Source organism: Papio anubis, chromosome 8 (assembly GCF_008728515.1).
Source record: "Papio anubis isolate 15944 chromosome 8, Panubis1.0, whole genome shotgun sequence".
Taxonomy (NCBI): Eukaryota; Metazoa; Chordata; class Mammalia; order Primates; family Cercopithecidae; genus Papio; species Papio anubis.
In genome coordinates, this window is record NC_044983.1 from 8,537,211 (window position 1) to 8,550,292 (window position 13,082).

At 39.8% G+C, this 13,082-nt stretch overlaps 1 protein-coding gene across 1 annotated transcript in view; it reads right to left on the reverse strand.

Annotated features, from left to right (window-relative positions):
• Window positions 1–13,082, reverse strand: part of MSRA (methionine sulfoxide reductase A) — a 390,657-nt gene that overhangs the window by 12,604 nt on the left and 364,971 nt on the right. The window lies entirely within an intron of this gene.

The window sequence follows — 13,082 nt, forward strand, 5'->3', positions numbered from 1 at the left end:
AATAGACAAGGACACTTAAACAGTGATAACAAAGGCATTAAATACATTCAAGAAGCTAGAGGAAAGATTGGACATTTTAGTGGAGATAGAGATGATGTATTAAAGCCTTCAATCAAACATGAAGAGAAGAAAAAATCAAGAGATGAAAACCACAATGTCTGAGATGAAAAATACACTGTCTGGGATGAAGAGCAGATTAAACATTGGGAAAGAAAAGGTTGGTGCACTTGAAAATACAGCAACGGAACAATTGAAAATATCCCAAATAAAACTTAGAGATGTATTTAAAAAGCTTAAAAAAATGATCAGAGTATTTGTGGGACACTTCATCGGAGTCCCCAAAGAAGCTGGGGAGGGCTGAAAAATATTTGAGGATTTCATGGTGGTTTGTAAGCTTGATGAAAACGACAAACCTGCAGATTCAAGAAGCTCAATAAAATCCAAGCACAAGAAACACAAACACTACATCGGGGCACAGCACAATTGTATTTCTTTCCTGGGTCTGCTGTAACAGAAACTATGTGGCTTAAAATAAAGTTATTCTCTCACAGTCCTGGAGGCCAAAGCCTGAAATCAGGATGTCGCCAGGGGCATGCTGTCTCTGAAGGCCCTAGGGGAGGAGGCTTCCTTGCCTCTTCGTAGATTCTGGTGGCTGCCACTAATCCTTGGTGTTCCCTGGCTTGAAGCATCAGTCCCATCTTTACTTCCATCCTCATGTGGCATTCTCTTTGTGTGCCTTTGTCTTCATACAACGTTCTCCTCTCTGTGTATCTGTGTTCAAACTTCCCTCACCTTATAGAGACACCAGTCATTGGATTAGGGCCCATTCTAATCTGGTATAACTGCATCTAAACTTGATTACACCTGGAAAAACCGTATTTGTAATCAGGTCACATTCACAGGTACCAGGGGTTAGGACTTGGATGTATTATTTTGTGGTAACACAATTTTACCCACTTTAATAATCAAATTACTTAAAACCAGTGATTAAGAGAAAATAATTAAAGCAGCTAAACGGGTTAAAAAATTGTATGCACCATACACAGAGGAACAAAAATAAGAATGACAGCAGATTTTTAACTAGAAACAATACAAGCCAAAAAAAAAAAAAAAAAAAAAAAAAGACAGTGGAGCAACATCTTTAAATTACTGAAAGAAAACAGATGTCAACATAAAATTTTATATCCAACAAAACTATGCCTTGTAAACAAAGGCCAAATAAAGACTTTTTCAGACATACAAAAGCTGAAAGAATTAATCACCAACAAAACTACACTGTAAGAAATCTTAAAGAAAGTCTTCCAAGTAGAAGGAAGATGATACCACATGGAAATATGAATCAACCAAGAGAAAACAAGCAAAAGCACTAGAAATACTAACTGTGAGTAAATATAAAATAATTTTTATAATTATTATTTAATTATATATATTTGATTTTATTATAATTATTTAATAATTATTATTTAAATATATTTAAAAAGTAATTGGATATTTAAAGCAAAAAATAACAAAATTGTATTATGGAGTTTATACCATGTATAGAATAATACATGATAACAACAGCATAATGATCAGGTAGAGAGAAATGGAAATATACTATTTTAAGGTATTTATAGTATAAAGTAAGTGATGTAATATCAATTGTAGTAGATGTGTTAAGTTGAAGATGTACACTGTAAATCTTAATGCAACCACTAAAATAACAGGATATGGCTAATATGCCAACAACGGAGATAAAACAGAATCATTAAAAAATTCATTATCCTAAAAGAATACAGAAAAACATTAAAAAATGAATGAAGAATAAATAGGACATGAAGAAAACAAATAGATATATGGAAGCTTTAAACCTAACCATATAAATCATCACAAGAAATGTAAATAGTCTAAAACACCACTTAAAGTCAGAGACTGTCAGATTGGCTAAAAAACAAAACAAAACAAAACAAAACAAAAAAACCCCACAACTCAACTATATGCTGTACAAACTCACTTTAAATAACAAGATACAAGTTGATTCAAAGTAAAAATAATGAAAAATTATATATCCTGTGTACACTCATCTAAAGAAAGCTGGAGTGGCTATATTAATATAAGACAAGGTGGATTTCAGAACAAAGAATATCACTAGCAATAAAGAGGGTCATTTTATAATCTAAGAGGTCAACTCATCAAGAGGATATAAAAATCTTAAACATTTCTGCATCTAGTGACAGAACTTCCAAATATATGAAGCAAAAACTAGCAAAACTATATGGAGAAAGAGATACACCCACAATTAAAGTTGGGGATTTAAATACCTCTCTCTCATTGATAAAACCAGTAGACAGAACACCAGTAAGGATACAGAAGTCTTGAACAACACAATCAACCAACTTGACTTAGTTGACATTTATAGTATACTTCACCTAATGATGGCAAAATATATATTCTTCTCAAGCATACATGAAACATTTACCACAATAGATCCTATTCTGGTTCATACAAGAAGTCTCAATAAACTGAAAAGCATTCAAGACATACAATGTTTTTTGATAACAATGGAATTAAATTAGAAATTGATAATAGATCTCTGGAAAATCTTCCAATATTAGGAAACTAAATAACACATTCTAAATAATCCATAAGTCAAAGAAGAACTCAAAAGAACAATTTAAAAGTATTTTGAACTAAGCAGAAATGAAAACACAACATATCAAAATTTGTAGGATCCCATGTAAGGCAAGGAAATTTATAGCACTAAATACCTGTATTATAAAAGAATAACGGTCTCAAGCCAATGTCCTGAGCTTCCAAGTAGAAACTAGTAAAATGGAGAGAAAAGTAAAGCTAAAGTAAGCAGGAGAAAGAAAATAATGAAGATCAGGGCAGAAATCAATTAAATATAAAATTGAATAGAAAATTTTACAGAAAAATCAATAAAAGTTGGTTTATTCAAAAGGCAATAAAATTGATAAACCTGTAGAATGACTGATCAGGAAAAAAGAGATAAATTGTCAATGTCAGGAATGAGAGAGGCAAGATCACTATGAATTTTATGGATATTAAGATAAGGAAATATTATGCAAATACATTACATGACTTAGATGAAAAGGATAAATTACTTAAAAAAACAGAATCTACCAAGGCTTATTCAGGAAGCAGATAACCCGAATAGCCCTGTATCTATTAAACATATTAAATTTGCAATTAAAAATCTTCCTGCATAAAAAACCAAAGACCCAGAGGGCTTCACTGGCAAGTCCTACCAAACATTTAAGGAAGAAATAATAACATAATAACAAAAATAATAACAGAATAATAACAATTCTAACTTTTCCGTAAAACTGAAGGATACCTCCCAGCTGATTCCATTAAGCAAGCATTACCCAAACCAGCTAAAGACATTACAAGAAAACTACAGATGAATATTTTTCATGAAAAAAGATGCAAAAATTAAGAAAATTTTAACAAATAAAATCCAACATTGTATAAAAGGAACAGAAATCATGACCAAGTTGGTTTACTCCAGGAATACAAGGTTGAATTAAGACTCAAAAATCAATCAAAGTAATTCACAATATTTACAGACGAATGAGGAATGTCTGTATGATCATTTTCTGGATGCAAAAAACAGTTGACAAAATCTGAATCCATTCCTGATAAAAAAAAAAACTTTCTGCAGACTAGGAAGAGAAGGAAAACTGACAAACAGCTTCTGTGAAAAATCTACAGTTAACATCATATTTAATGGTAAAAGACTGACATAGTTTGTCTATGTCCCCACCCAAATCTCATCTTGCATTGTAGCTCCCATAATTCCCACATGTTGTGGGAGGGACCCAGTGGGAGATAATTGATTCATGGGGGCAGTTTCCCCATACTGTTCTCATGGAGTGAATAAGTCTCATGAGATCTGATGGTTTTATAAGGAATTTCCCCTTTCACTTGGCTCTCATTCTCTCTTGTCTGCCGCCATGTAAGATGTGCCTTTTGCCTTCTGCCATGATTGTGAGGCCTCCCCAGCGACGTGGAACTTGAGTCCATTAAACCTCTTTTCCTTTATATTACCCAGTCTCAGGTATGTCTTTATCAGCAGTGTGAAAACAGGCTAATACAAGCCTAAGATCAGAACAGATAAGTATTTCCCTTCTCACCACTTATATTAAAATTGTACTGGAGATAAAGTGCAACGTGGTAAGGGGGAAGGGGGAAAAGGTATACAGACTGGAAACGAGAAGTAAAACTGTCTCTATTTGCAGACATCATATCTACATAGAAAATCCCATGGAATTTACAAAAAAAAAAAAAAAAAAAAAAAAGAAACCAGAATGGATAGGTGAGTTCAGCATGGTGGCAATATACAGAATCAATGCACAAAAATCCTTCAGATTTGCATAAACTAGCAAACGAACAACTGGAAACTGAAATTTTTAAAACTATACTATAACAATGCCATACAAATAGGAAATACTTAGGGATATATGTAACAAAAGATGTGCAAGACCTGGATGCTGAAAACTATAAAGCGTTATTAAGAGAAATCAAATAAATTTAATTAATTAAATGGAGATCGATATTGTGCCCATGGATTAGAAGACCTAAGACTGTTAAACTGTAAATTCTTTCCAAATTGATTCTGATTCAATGCAATCCTATTTGAAATCCCAGCAGAATTCTTTTTGTAGAAAATTGACAAACTGATTCTAAAATTCATATGGAAATGCAAAAGACCTTGGATAACCAAAAGCAACTTTATAAGAGAACAAAGTTTGAGAAGTTACACTATCTAATTTTATTAAGGGTTATAAAATGATTTCATAAGTGATTAAGTGAAGATGTAAACTATTAAAGCTTAAAATCAATTATATTTTAATTATATATTAAAATATACAATTGTATAGAACATTTATAGAAATTGGATCTTCAATTTGTATGTAGAGCCTTCCTATGTCCCCTCCCAGACACTCATGTCTGTTCTGTTCCCAGAGCTGCTCACTATCAGGGGGTCACAAGGCCCTACCAATGGCTGCTGAGAAATCCACTTCCTGTGCAATTGTCAGGTTCAAGCTGTTCACAACGTTATTTTATTATTAAAATAAAGAACAAAATCAACCTTCAGAGATATGTAGGGGATATTCATGCTAAATGATGAAAAAGGATCATTAAGTACCTTATTTGAAACCACAGTCCAATTTTAACTTCTGAACTCTCAGTGATTTTCACTGTTTACACTAGCTGATTCTAAAACTTATAATCTTTAGTAATCAAAACTGTATAGCAATGGCACAAAGGTAGACTAATAGATCAGTGAAACAGAACAGACAGTCCAAAAATAGATCCATACATATATGGGTGATTGATTTTCAACAAATGTGCAACATTGATTCAGTTGAGACAGGATGGTTGTCTGAGTCCACTCAGGCTGCTATGATGAAATACCATAATCTGGACGCTTCTAAACAACACAGATGTATTTCTCACAGTTCTGGAGGCTGAGAAGTCCAGGATCCAGGTGGCAGCAGATCTGGTGTCTGGCCAGGGCTCTGCTTCCTCATAGACTCACAGACAGTCTTCTTGCTGCATCCTCCCAATGTAGAACGGACAAGGCAGGTCTCCGAGCCTCTTTTATAAGGGCATTAATCACATTCATGAAGGCTCTGCCCTCGTGACTTAATCAGATTCCCAAACACCCCACCTCCTAGTACAATCACCTTGGGGATTAGGATCTCAACATATGAATTTGCAGAGGATACAAACTTTTAGACCATACCAATAGCCTATCAACAAATGTTGCTGGAATAATTGAATATCTATATGCAAAAAATAAACCAAACTTTAATTCATACTTTACATTGTGTACAAAAACAAACTCGAAATGGCCCACAGGCCTAAGTGTAAAACCTTAAACCATACAACTTCTCATCTTAGGCAAAGATGTCTTAGACACAATACCAAAAACACAATATATAAAGGAAAAACTTGATAAACTGAGCTTCATCAACATTGAGAACTCTGTTTTTGAAAGACACTGTTAAAAAAATAAAAAGACAAGTTACAGACTTTGCAAAATGGATATCTAATAAAGGACTTGTATCTAGAATATAAAAAGGACTGTCAAAACTCAATACTAAGGTAACAACTCCCCAAAATGAGCAAAAGATTTTACTAGATGTGTCACCAAATAAGATATCCAGATGGCAAAACAGCACATAAAAGAGGCTCAGGATCATTTGTTAGGGAAATGCAAATTGAAACCACAGTGAGATCCCACTGCACACCTGTTGGAATATCTAAACTCAAAACGACTGACCATGGCAAGCGTTGAGGGTGACGCAGCAGAACCGGAACTCTCATAGCTGCTGGTGATAACATAAAATGTTACAATCACTTTGGAAAACAGTCTGGCAGTTTCTTAAATAGTTAAACATGTGCCTGTCATGTGACCTAGCCATTTGACAGTTGGGTATATAGCCAGGAAAAATGAAATCATGTGTCCATACGAAGATTCACACATGAATTCCATAGCATGTTTATGTGTTATAATCACAAACTGAAAACAACCCAAATGTCCATCAACAAGTAAATGGATAAACTCACTGTGGTACATCCATGCGATGGAATACTACTTAGCAATGAAGAGGAATGAACCAATGACACATACAGCAACATCGATGAATCTCAAAATACTTACGTTGAGTAGGAAGCCAGATGAAGAAAGAGTAAATGCTGAGACCAATTTCAGAAATGCAAACTAATCTTTAACGGCAGAAAGCGGATTGCCTTAGGACTGGGTCCTGAATATGGAATAGGGGAAGCAGGTCCAGGAATAAGAGGTGTGAGGATATTTTTGCAGTGGTGGATATATTTATTATCTTGATTGTGGCTATGATTTCATGGCTATATACGTATATTAAAAATTTATCAAATTATATACTTTGTATGTAGTTTTTTGTGTAAATTACATTTTTTGTTTTTCGAGACAGGGTCTCACTCTGTCACCCAGGCTGGAGTGCAGTGGTGCAATCTCAGCTCACTACAATCTCCACCTCCCGGTGCAAGCGATTTTTGTGCTTCAGCCTCCCAAGTAGCTGGGATTACAGGCATGCACCACCATGCTGGGCTAATTTTTGTATTTTTAATACAGACGGGGTTTCGCCATGTTGGCCAGGCTAGTCTTGAACTCCTGGCCTCAAGTGATCTGCCTGTCTCAGCTTCCCAAAGTGCTGGGATTACAGGTGTGAGCCACCACCCCCAGCCCTTGTGTTTAAAAAAATGAAATCCAACAGTGAGGTCATTGCAGTTTTAAAATAATCATCAACAGTAAAAACCAGGGGCCCCAACATGTGACCCTAAAAGATGGCTGAAAAAGTGGGGGAAAAAAACTAAGAGTTTCATGCAGCCAGGTTGCCGAGTTCAAATATGGGTGCTCAAAAAGGCAGAAACTCACTGTGTGGGCATCACCAACCTTCATCCCCAGCACCCCTCATCACACTGATCAGCTGTGAAAAATTAACCATTGGGCCAAAGACTGATGGACACCTCACCAATGAAGATCTATAGACACAAATAAGCACATGAAAACATGTTCCGCATCATGGGTCATCAGGGAAATGTGAACTAAAACAACAATGAGACATCACTACACACCTATTAACATGACCGAAATCCAGAACACTGACACCACCAAATGCTGGTGATGATGTGGAGCCACAGGAACTCTCATTCATTGCTAGTGAGAATGCAAAATGGCCCAGCCATTTTGGAAGACAGTTTGGCAACTTCTTACAAAAGTAAACATACCTCTCACTGTGCAATGCAGCAATCACACTTCTTGGTATTTATCCAAAGAAATTGAAAACTAACGTCCACACAAAAACCTGCACACAGATGTGTATAGCAGCGTTATTCATAATTTCTAAAACCTAGAAACAACCAAGAAACCCATCAGTAGGTGAATGGATAAATGAATAGTGCTACATCCAGACAATGGGATATTATTCAGCACTAAAAAGAAATGTGCTATTGAGTCATGAAAAGACACGATGGAAACTTAAAGGCATATTTACTAAGCGAAAAAAGCCAATCTGAAAAGGCTACTGTGTGATTCTAACTATTTGACATTCTGGAAAAGGCAAAAGTATAAAGACAGTAAAAAGATCAGTGGTTGCCAGGGGTCAGGAGGGAGACAGGGATGAACAGGTGGATGGAGCACAGAGGATTTTTTGGTCAGGAAAACCATTCTCTATGATACTCTAACAGCGGATAGAGTCCAGACCCACAGCCTGTATAACACCAAGACCAAACCCGAATATAAACTGCAGACTCTGGGTGATAATGACGTGGCAATGTGGCTCGTCAATGGTAACAAATGTACCACTCTGGTGGGGGATGGTGATAGTTGGGGAGGGCATGGGGGGGCATATGGACATTTCTGTATCTTCCTCTCCATTTTGCTGCAAACCTAAAACTGCCCTAAAAAGTTAAGTCTTTGTAAAAACAAAAGCAGCATTAACACACATGGCACTACCACCACAGCTCTCAGATTCCTTCTTTCAAAGGCTCCACCCCAGGGCTTCTGTACATGACTCTGCCTGGAACATGTCCCTCTCCCAACTGTATCTTCACACCCGCTTTGCGTGTTACTTCTCATGGAATTTCAGAATTCAGCCCAAATGCAGCTCCCTCAGCTTTGATCGGATCCCCTCATTTTTACTCTTTCACAGCACACTATGATTTTCCCCAAGAGCACATCCACTGTTTGTAATTATGGAGTTGTGACACTGCTCGTTTAATATCTGATTTCCCCACTAGAACAGTTTTATTGAGGCCGGCAACCATGTTTGGCTGACATGATGCCCCCCGCATCCAGCACAGACCCTGGCACACAGCCGGAGCTGCATAGATTCATGTTGAGAGAATTAACTAATGGCTGAATGAATAAAAGAGCGATGAGAAGCAGCTCTTAATGTCAGCAATGAACTCCTCTGAAGTGCCAGAGATTTTTACAGATTATCAAGGAGCTGGGGAACCTCCGTCCAGAGCTTTTCCTTTTGCTTCCACCTCCAAGGGGGCCACTTGGTCACAGAAAAGCCACTGTACAGCAAGGGAGGAGAGGGGCCCACGGAGATGTCACCTTCTGTGAAGACGCACAGACTAAGTGACCAGTGGGAGTTCAGAGACATTTGCCTCGGGCTTAATGCCGACATCAGGCAGACACGTTCTTGGCATCCCAGTGTCCCAATGTCCCAGCTGGAACTCAGAGCATGTTCAAAGAACGTGTAGCCTGTTCTCTGATGGAAATATTTAAAATTTGGGGGGCAAAAAGGACATCTCAGAGTCAACATATGGTTAAAAAATATTGTTCCCTGGAAATTTCATAAACTATTCAGACAAACTAATAATGTCTGGAAAATGTCACTCATCATTCTGGGGACAGGGTGGACTCACAAAAGCGAATGAGATTTTTTTAAAGGTCTCAGCAAATAATCCCCTTTTCTCCTTTATAAGAAGACAATAATAATATCTACCATGTAGAGAACACTTACTGTATCTCAGGCTCTGTACAAAGTGTATATATACATACATACATACACATACACACACACACACACATATATATGTATAGTATTTAATCTTCCCCAAGCCCTACAACATGGGTGTGATTATCGCCATTTTACGCACAAAGAAACAGTCTCAGAATGATCATGTGACTTCTGCAGCATCACTCAATCTATAAGAGGCAGAGCTAGCATTTTCCCTCAGGTCTGCCTGACTTAACTCCAGCTGATCACTCCACCAGCCTCTGTGGAATTTCTGGAACTCAGCAAAGCATTTGTCCCAGGCTCTCTGATTACCATGCTGTGGCTAACATCATGATACGCTGTTCTTTAGATGACATCTCTTCGGTGAACTTACCCCTGGCTGAGACATTACATGCAAAGCTTCAGTCAGCAATTCTGGTTTCACCTGAAAACCAAGTCTGATAGGTTAGCAGTGCCCGCCCAAGGTCCTTGGTGTACAGGAATTCTGAAAGTGTGCCTGGGCTTGGCAGGAAAGAGCATGACTATCTACCAGTACTCTCTGCTAGAAGTTGGGGGTGGGAGGGTCACCGTGGGCAGTAGAATGACACGTCATGGCCATCATAACAGAAGCTCTAAGACGTTAAACAAGCAACATGTCCCTAAGTGAACTGTCCGGTTCAATTTTTATTTATTTTTCTTGAGACGGAGTCTCATTCTTGTTGCCGAGGCTGGACTGCAGTGGTTCAATCTTGGCTCACTGCTACCTCCGCCTTCCGGGTTCAAGTGATTCTCCTGCCTCAGCCTCCCGAGCAGCTGGGATTACAGACACACGCCACCAAGTCCAGCTAATTTTTTGTATTTTTAGTAGAGATAGGGTTTCACCATGTTGGCCAGGCTGGTCTCAAACTCCCGACCTCGGGTGATCCGCCCGCCTCGGCCTCCCAAAGTGCTAGGATTATAGGCGCGAGCCACCGTGCCCAGGCCCAGCTCAATATTTTGCATAATGACTTTCAAGAAGACATTGAGAACATGTGAATGAAACCTAAGCATGACACAATACTGCGAGACAGAAAACAGTATTTCAACTGCCAAACAGGGTGACGACATAGGGTTAGGCAGCAATCCCCAACCCTGTATCATTTGGGTTTGCCACTGGTGTCACCAAAATTTGAAATTCTCCCAAACAAAAGGCATTGTTTTATTCACTATATTGGGAGTGGGGGAGTACAAGAGACTTTACTCCATGGATCAGCGAGCTAAAATGGGGATTTCGTCAGTTATTAGGTATATCTATCTCATGATGTTTTCATAGGTTTTATTGTTATTTAGGTCTAATAAAGCCAACAGATCTAGAGATGGCTGCTGGTAAAAGAAGAGTTTTACTACTCAAAGGTCTCGAGAGAAGGGGAAGAACTGGAGCAGGGCGGGTGGAAGCCCTGGACAGAGCCTCTACCGTGGTTTCCATGGGAAGGAATGGCAGAATGAACAGGCTCAGGACAGGCGTGTGTGAATAATTTCAGCGGCTCGCGGGCACAGGGGCTGTCCCTAGTTGTCAAGCACTTGGCCTGGGGCGATTGGGAAAGCCAAGAGCGGCCTGGAGTGTGAAAGTCAGACAGAGGAGGTGGTTGGGCTGTGAACTCTGGATCAATCAGTTTGTATTTAAAAAACTGCACCCCTGCCGGGTGCAGTGGCTCACACCTGTAATCCCAGAACTCTGGGAGGCCAAGGTGGGTGAATCATCTGCGACTGGGAGTTCGAGACCAGCCTAACCAACATGGAGAAACCCCGTCTCTACTAAAAATGCAAAATTAGCTGGGCATGGTGGCGCATGCCTGTAATCCCAGCTACTCGGGAGACTGAGGCAGGGGAATTGCTTGAACCCGGGAGGTGGAGGTTGCAGTGAGCCGAAATCGCACCATTGCACTCCAGCCTGGGCAACAAGAGCAAAACTCTATCTCAAAAACCAAAGCAAACCAAACCAAACCAAACCTGCACCCCTAAGAGAAAGACTCCTCCTAGTGAGAAGCAGGGGTGAGGAGGCAGGCAGGAGGTCAGGGGCATATGCGCGTGGGGTGAATGGATGTTGAAAGATCAAGCTGCAGAAGCTGGAATCATGGCTAATACACACTGTGCATTCTGGGAGTGGGGAAATAACTTCAGGCTTGTTCAGACCCACTGAACCCACTGAGAGACAGACTCAGAGCAAGACCCCATCTGTCACCTGGTCTTCATAAGCCCCACTCTGCAGTGGACCTTGGTCTTTCATGCTTAGGAGCAGTGGGTAATAACTCCTACAAGGCCTGGGCTATTTCCATTTCACCAGTGCAGAGTCGCCTTGGGAAAAGATCCCGGTTCCTTCTGGGGAAGGCTTAGGGCAAGATTCAAGGTATGTGCCACTTGAAACACTGCAAGATCCCTCCTCAAAGGGCTGGATGCCCCGTCAGTTTTTACTTTGCTCTGCTTTAAACATGGAAGTTGGCCTAAGCTTTTCCCCAGACTCTAGAAACAACTTTCTTATAGGACACACTCGCTGCCTGTGCCTACCTCAGGGGTCACTTCTCCATTCCTTTGCTCCTTCTTTCCCAGACCTCTGCATGTCAGAACACCCCGGCACTCAATGTTCAAACCCTTTCTCTCTCTCCAGTCTCTCCCTAAATGATCTCAGCTGGTCCCATGGCCTCAAACGCCATGTATATGCTGGGGATTCTGAAATCTCTCCTCCTCTCATCCTTTCCAAGATCTAGACCCATGCAACCAATTCCCCTGCTCCATATCCCCACTGGGACATCCGAGGAGCATCTCAAACTTGTGTGGCCAAAACTGCATGATTCATCCCATTACCTCCACCTCACATCCACCTTCTTACAAGCAAATCACACCCCCAGCCATCCAGTTGCTCTGGTTAAAAATAAATGAGGGAGAAAGTGTGTAAAAAGCTCCAATGGGGTCCAATTAAATAGAATAAACTAAAAAGCCCATTATCTCATCCTATCGAAGGCTCTCCGTGACCTGGTTCCACCTGCCTCAGTGAGAATTCTCTCTACTGATGGAACAGCTTCCACTTCCACTAGTGTATTCCCAACATGCTGCCTCCTTTAGATCTTGAATTATTTAGTTCAGGAGTCCCCAACCACTGGGCCACAGACTGGTACTGACTAGTCCATGCCTGTTAGGAATCAGGCCTCACAGCAGGAGGTGAGTGGCAGGCAAGCAAGCAAAGCTTCATCTGTCTTTTCAGCCACTCCCTATTGCTCACATTACCGCCTGAGCTCCGCCTGCTGTCAGATCAGCGGTGGCGTTAGATTCTCATAGGAGCGTGAACCCTATTGTGAACTGCACATGCGAGGGATCTAGGTTGACGCTCCTTATGAGAATCTAATGCCTGATGATCTGTCACTGTCTCCCATCATCCCCAGATGGGACCATCTAGTTGCAGGAAAACAAGCTCAGGCTCCCACTGATTCTACGTGATGGTGAGTTGTATAATTATTTCTTTATATATTACAATGTAATAATAATAGAAATAAAGTGCACAATAAGTGTAATGTGCTAGAATCATTCCAAAACCATCCCCCTTCC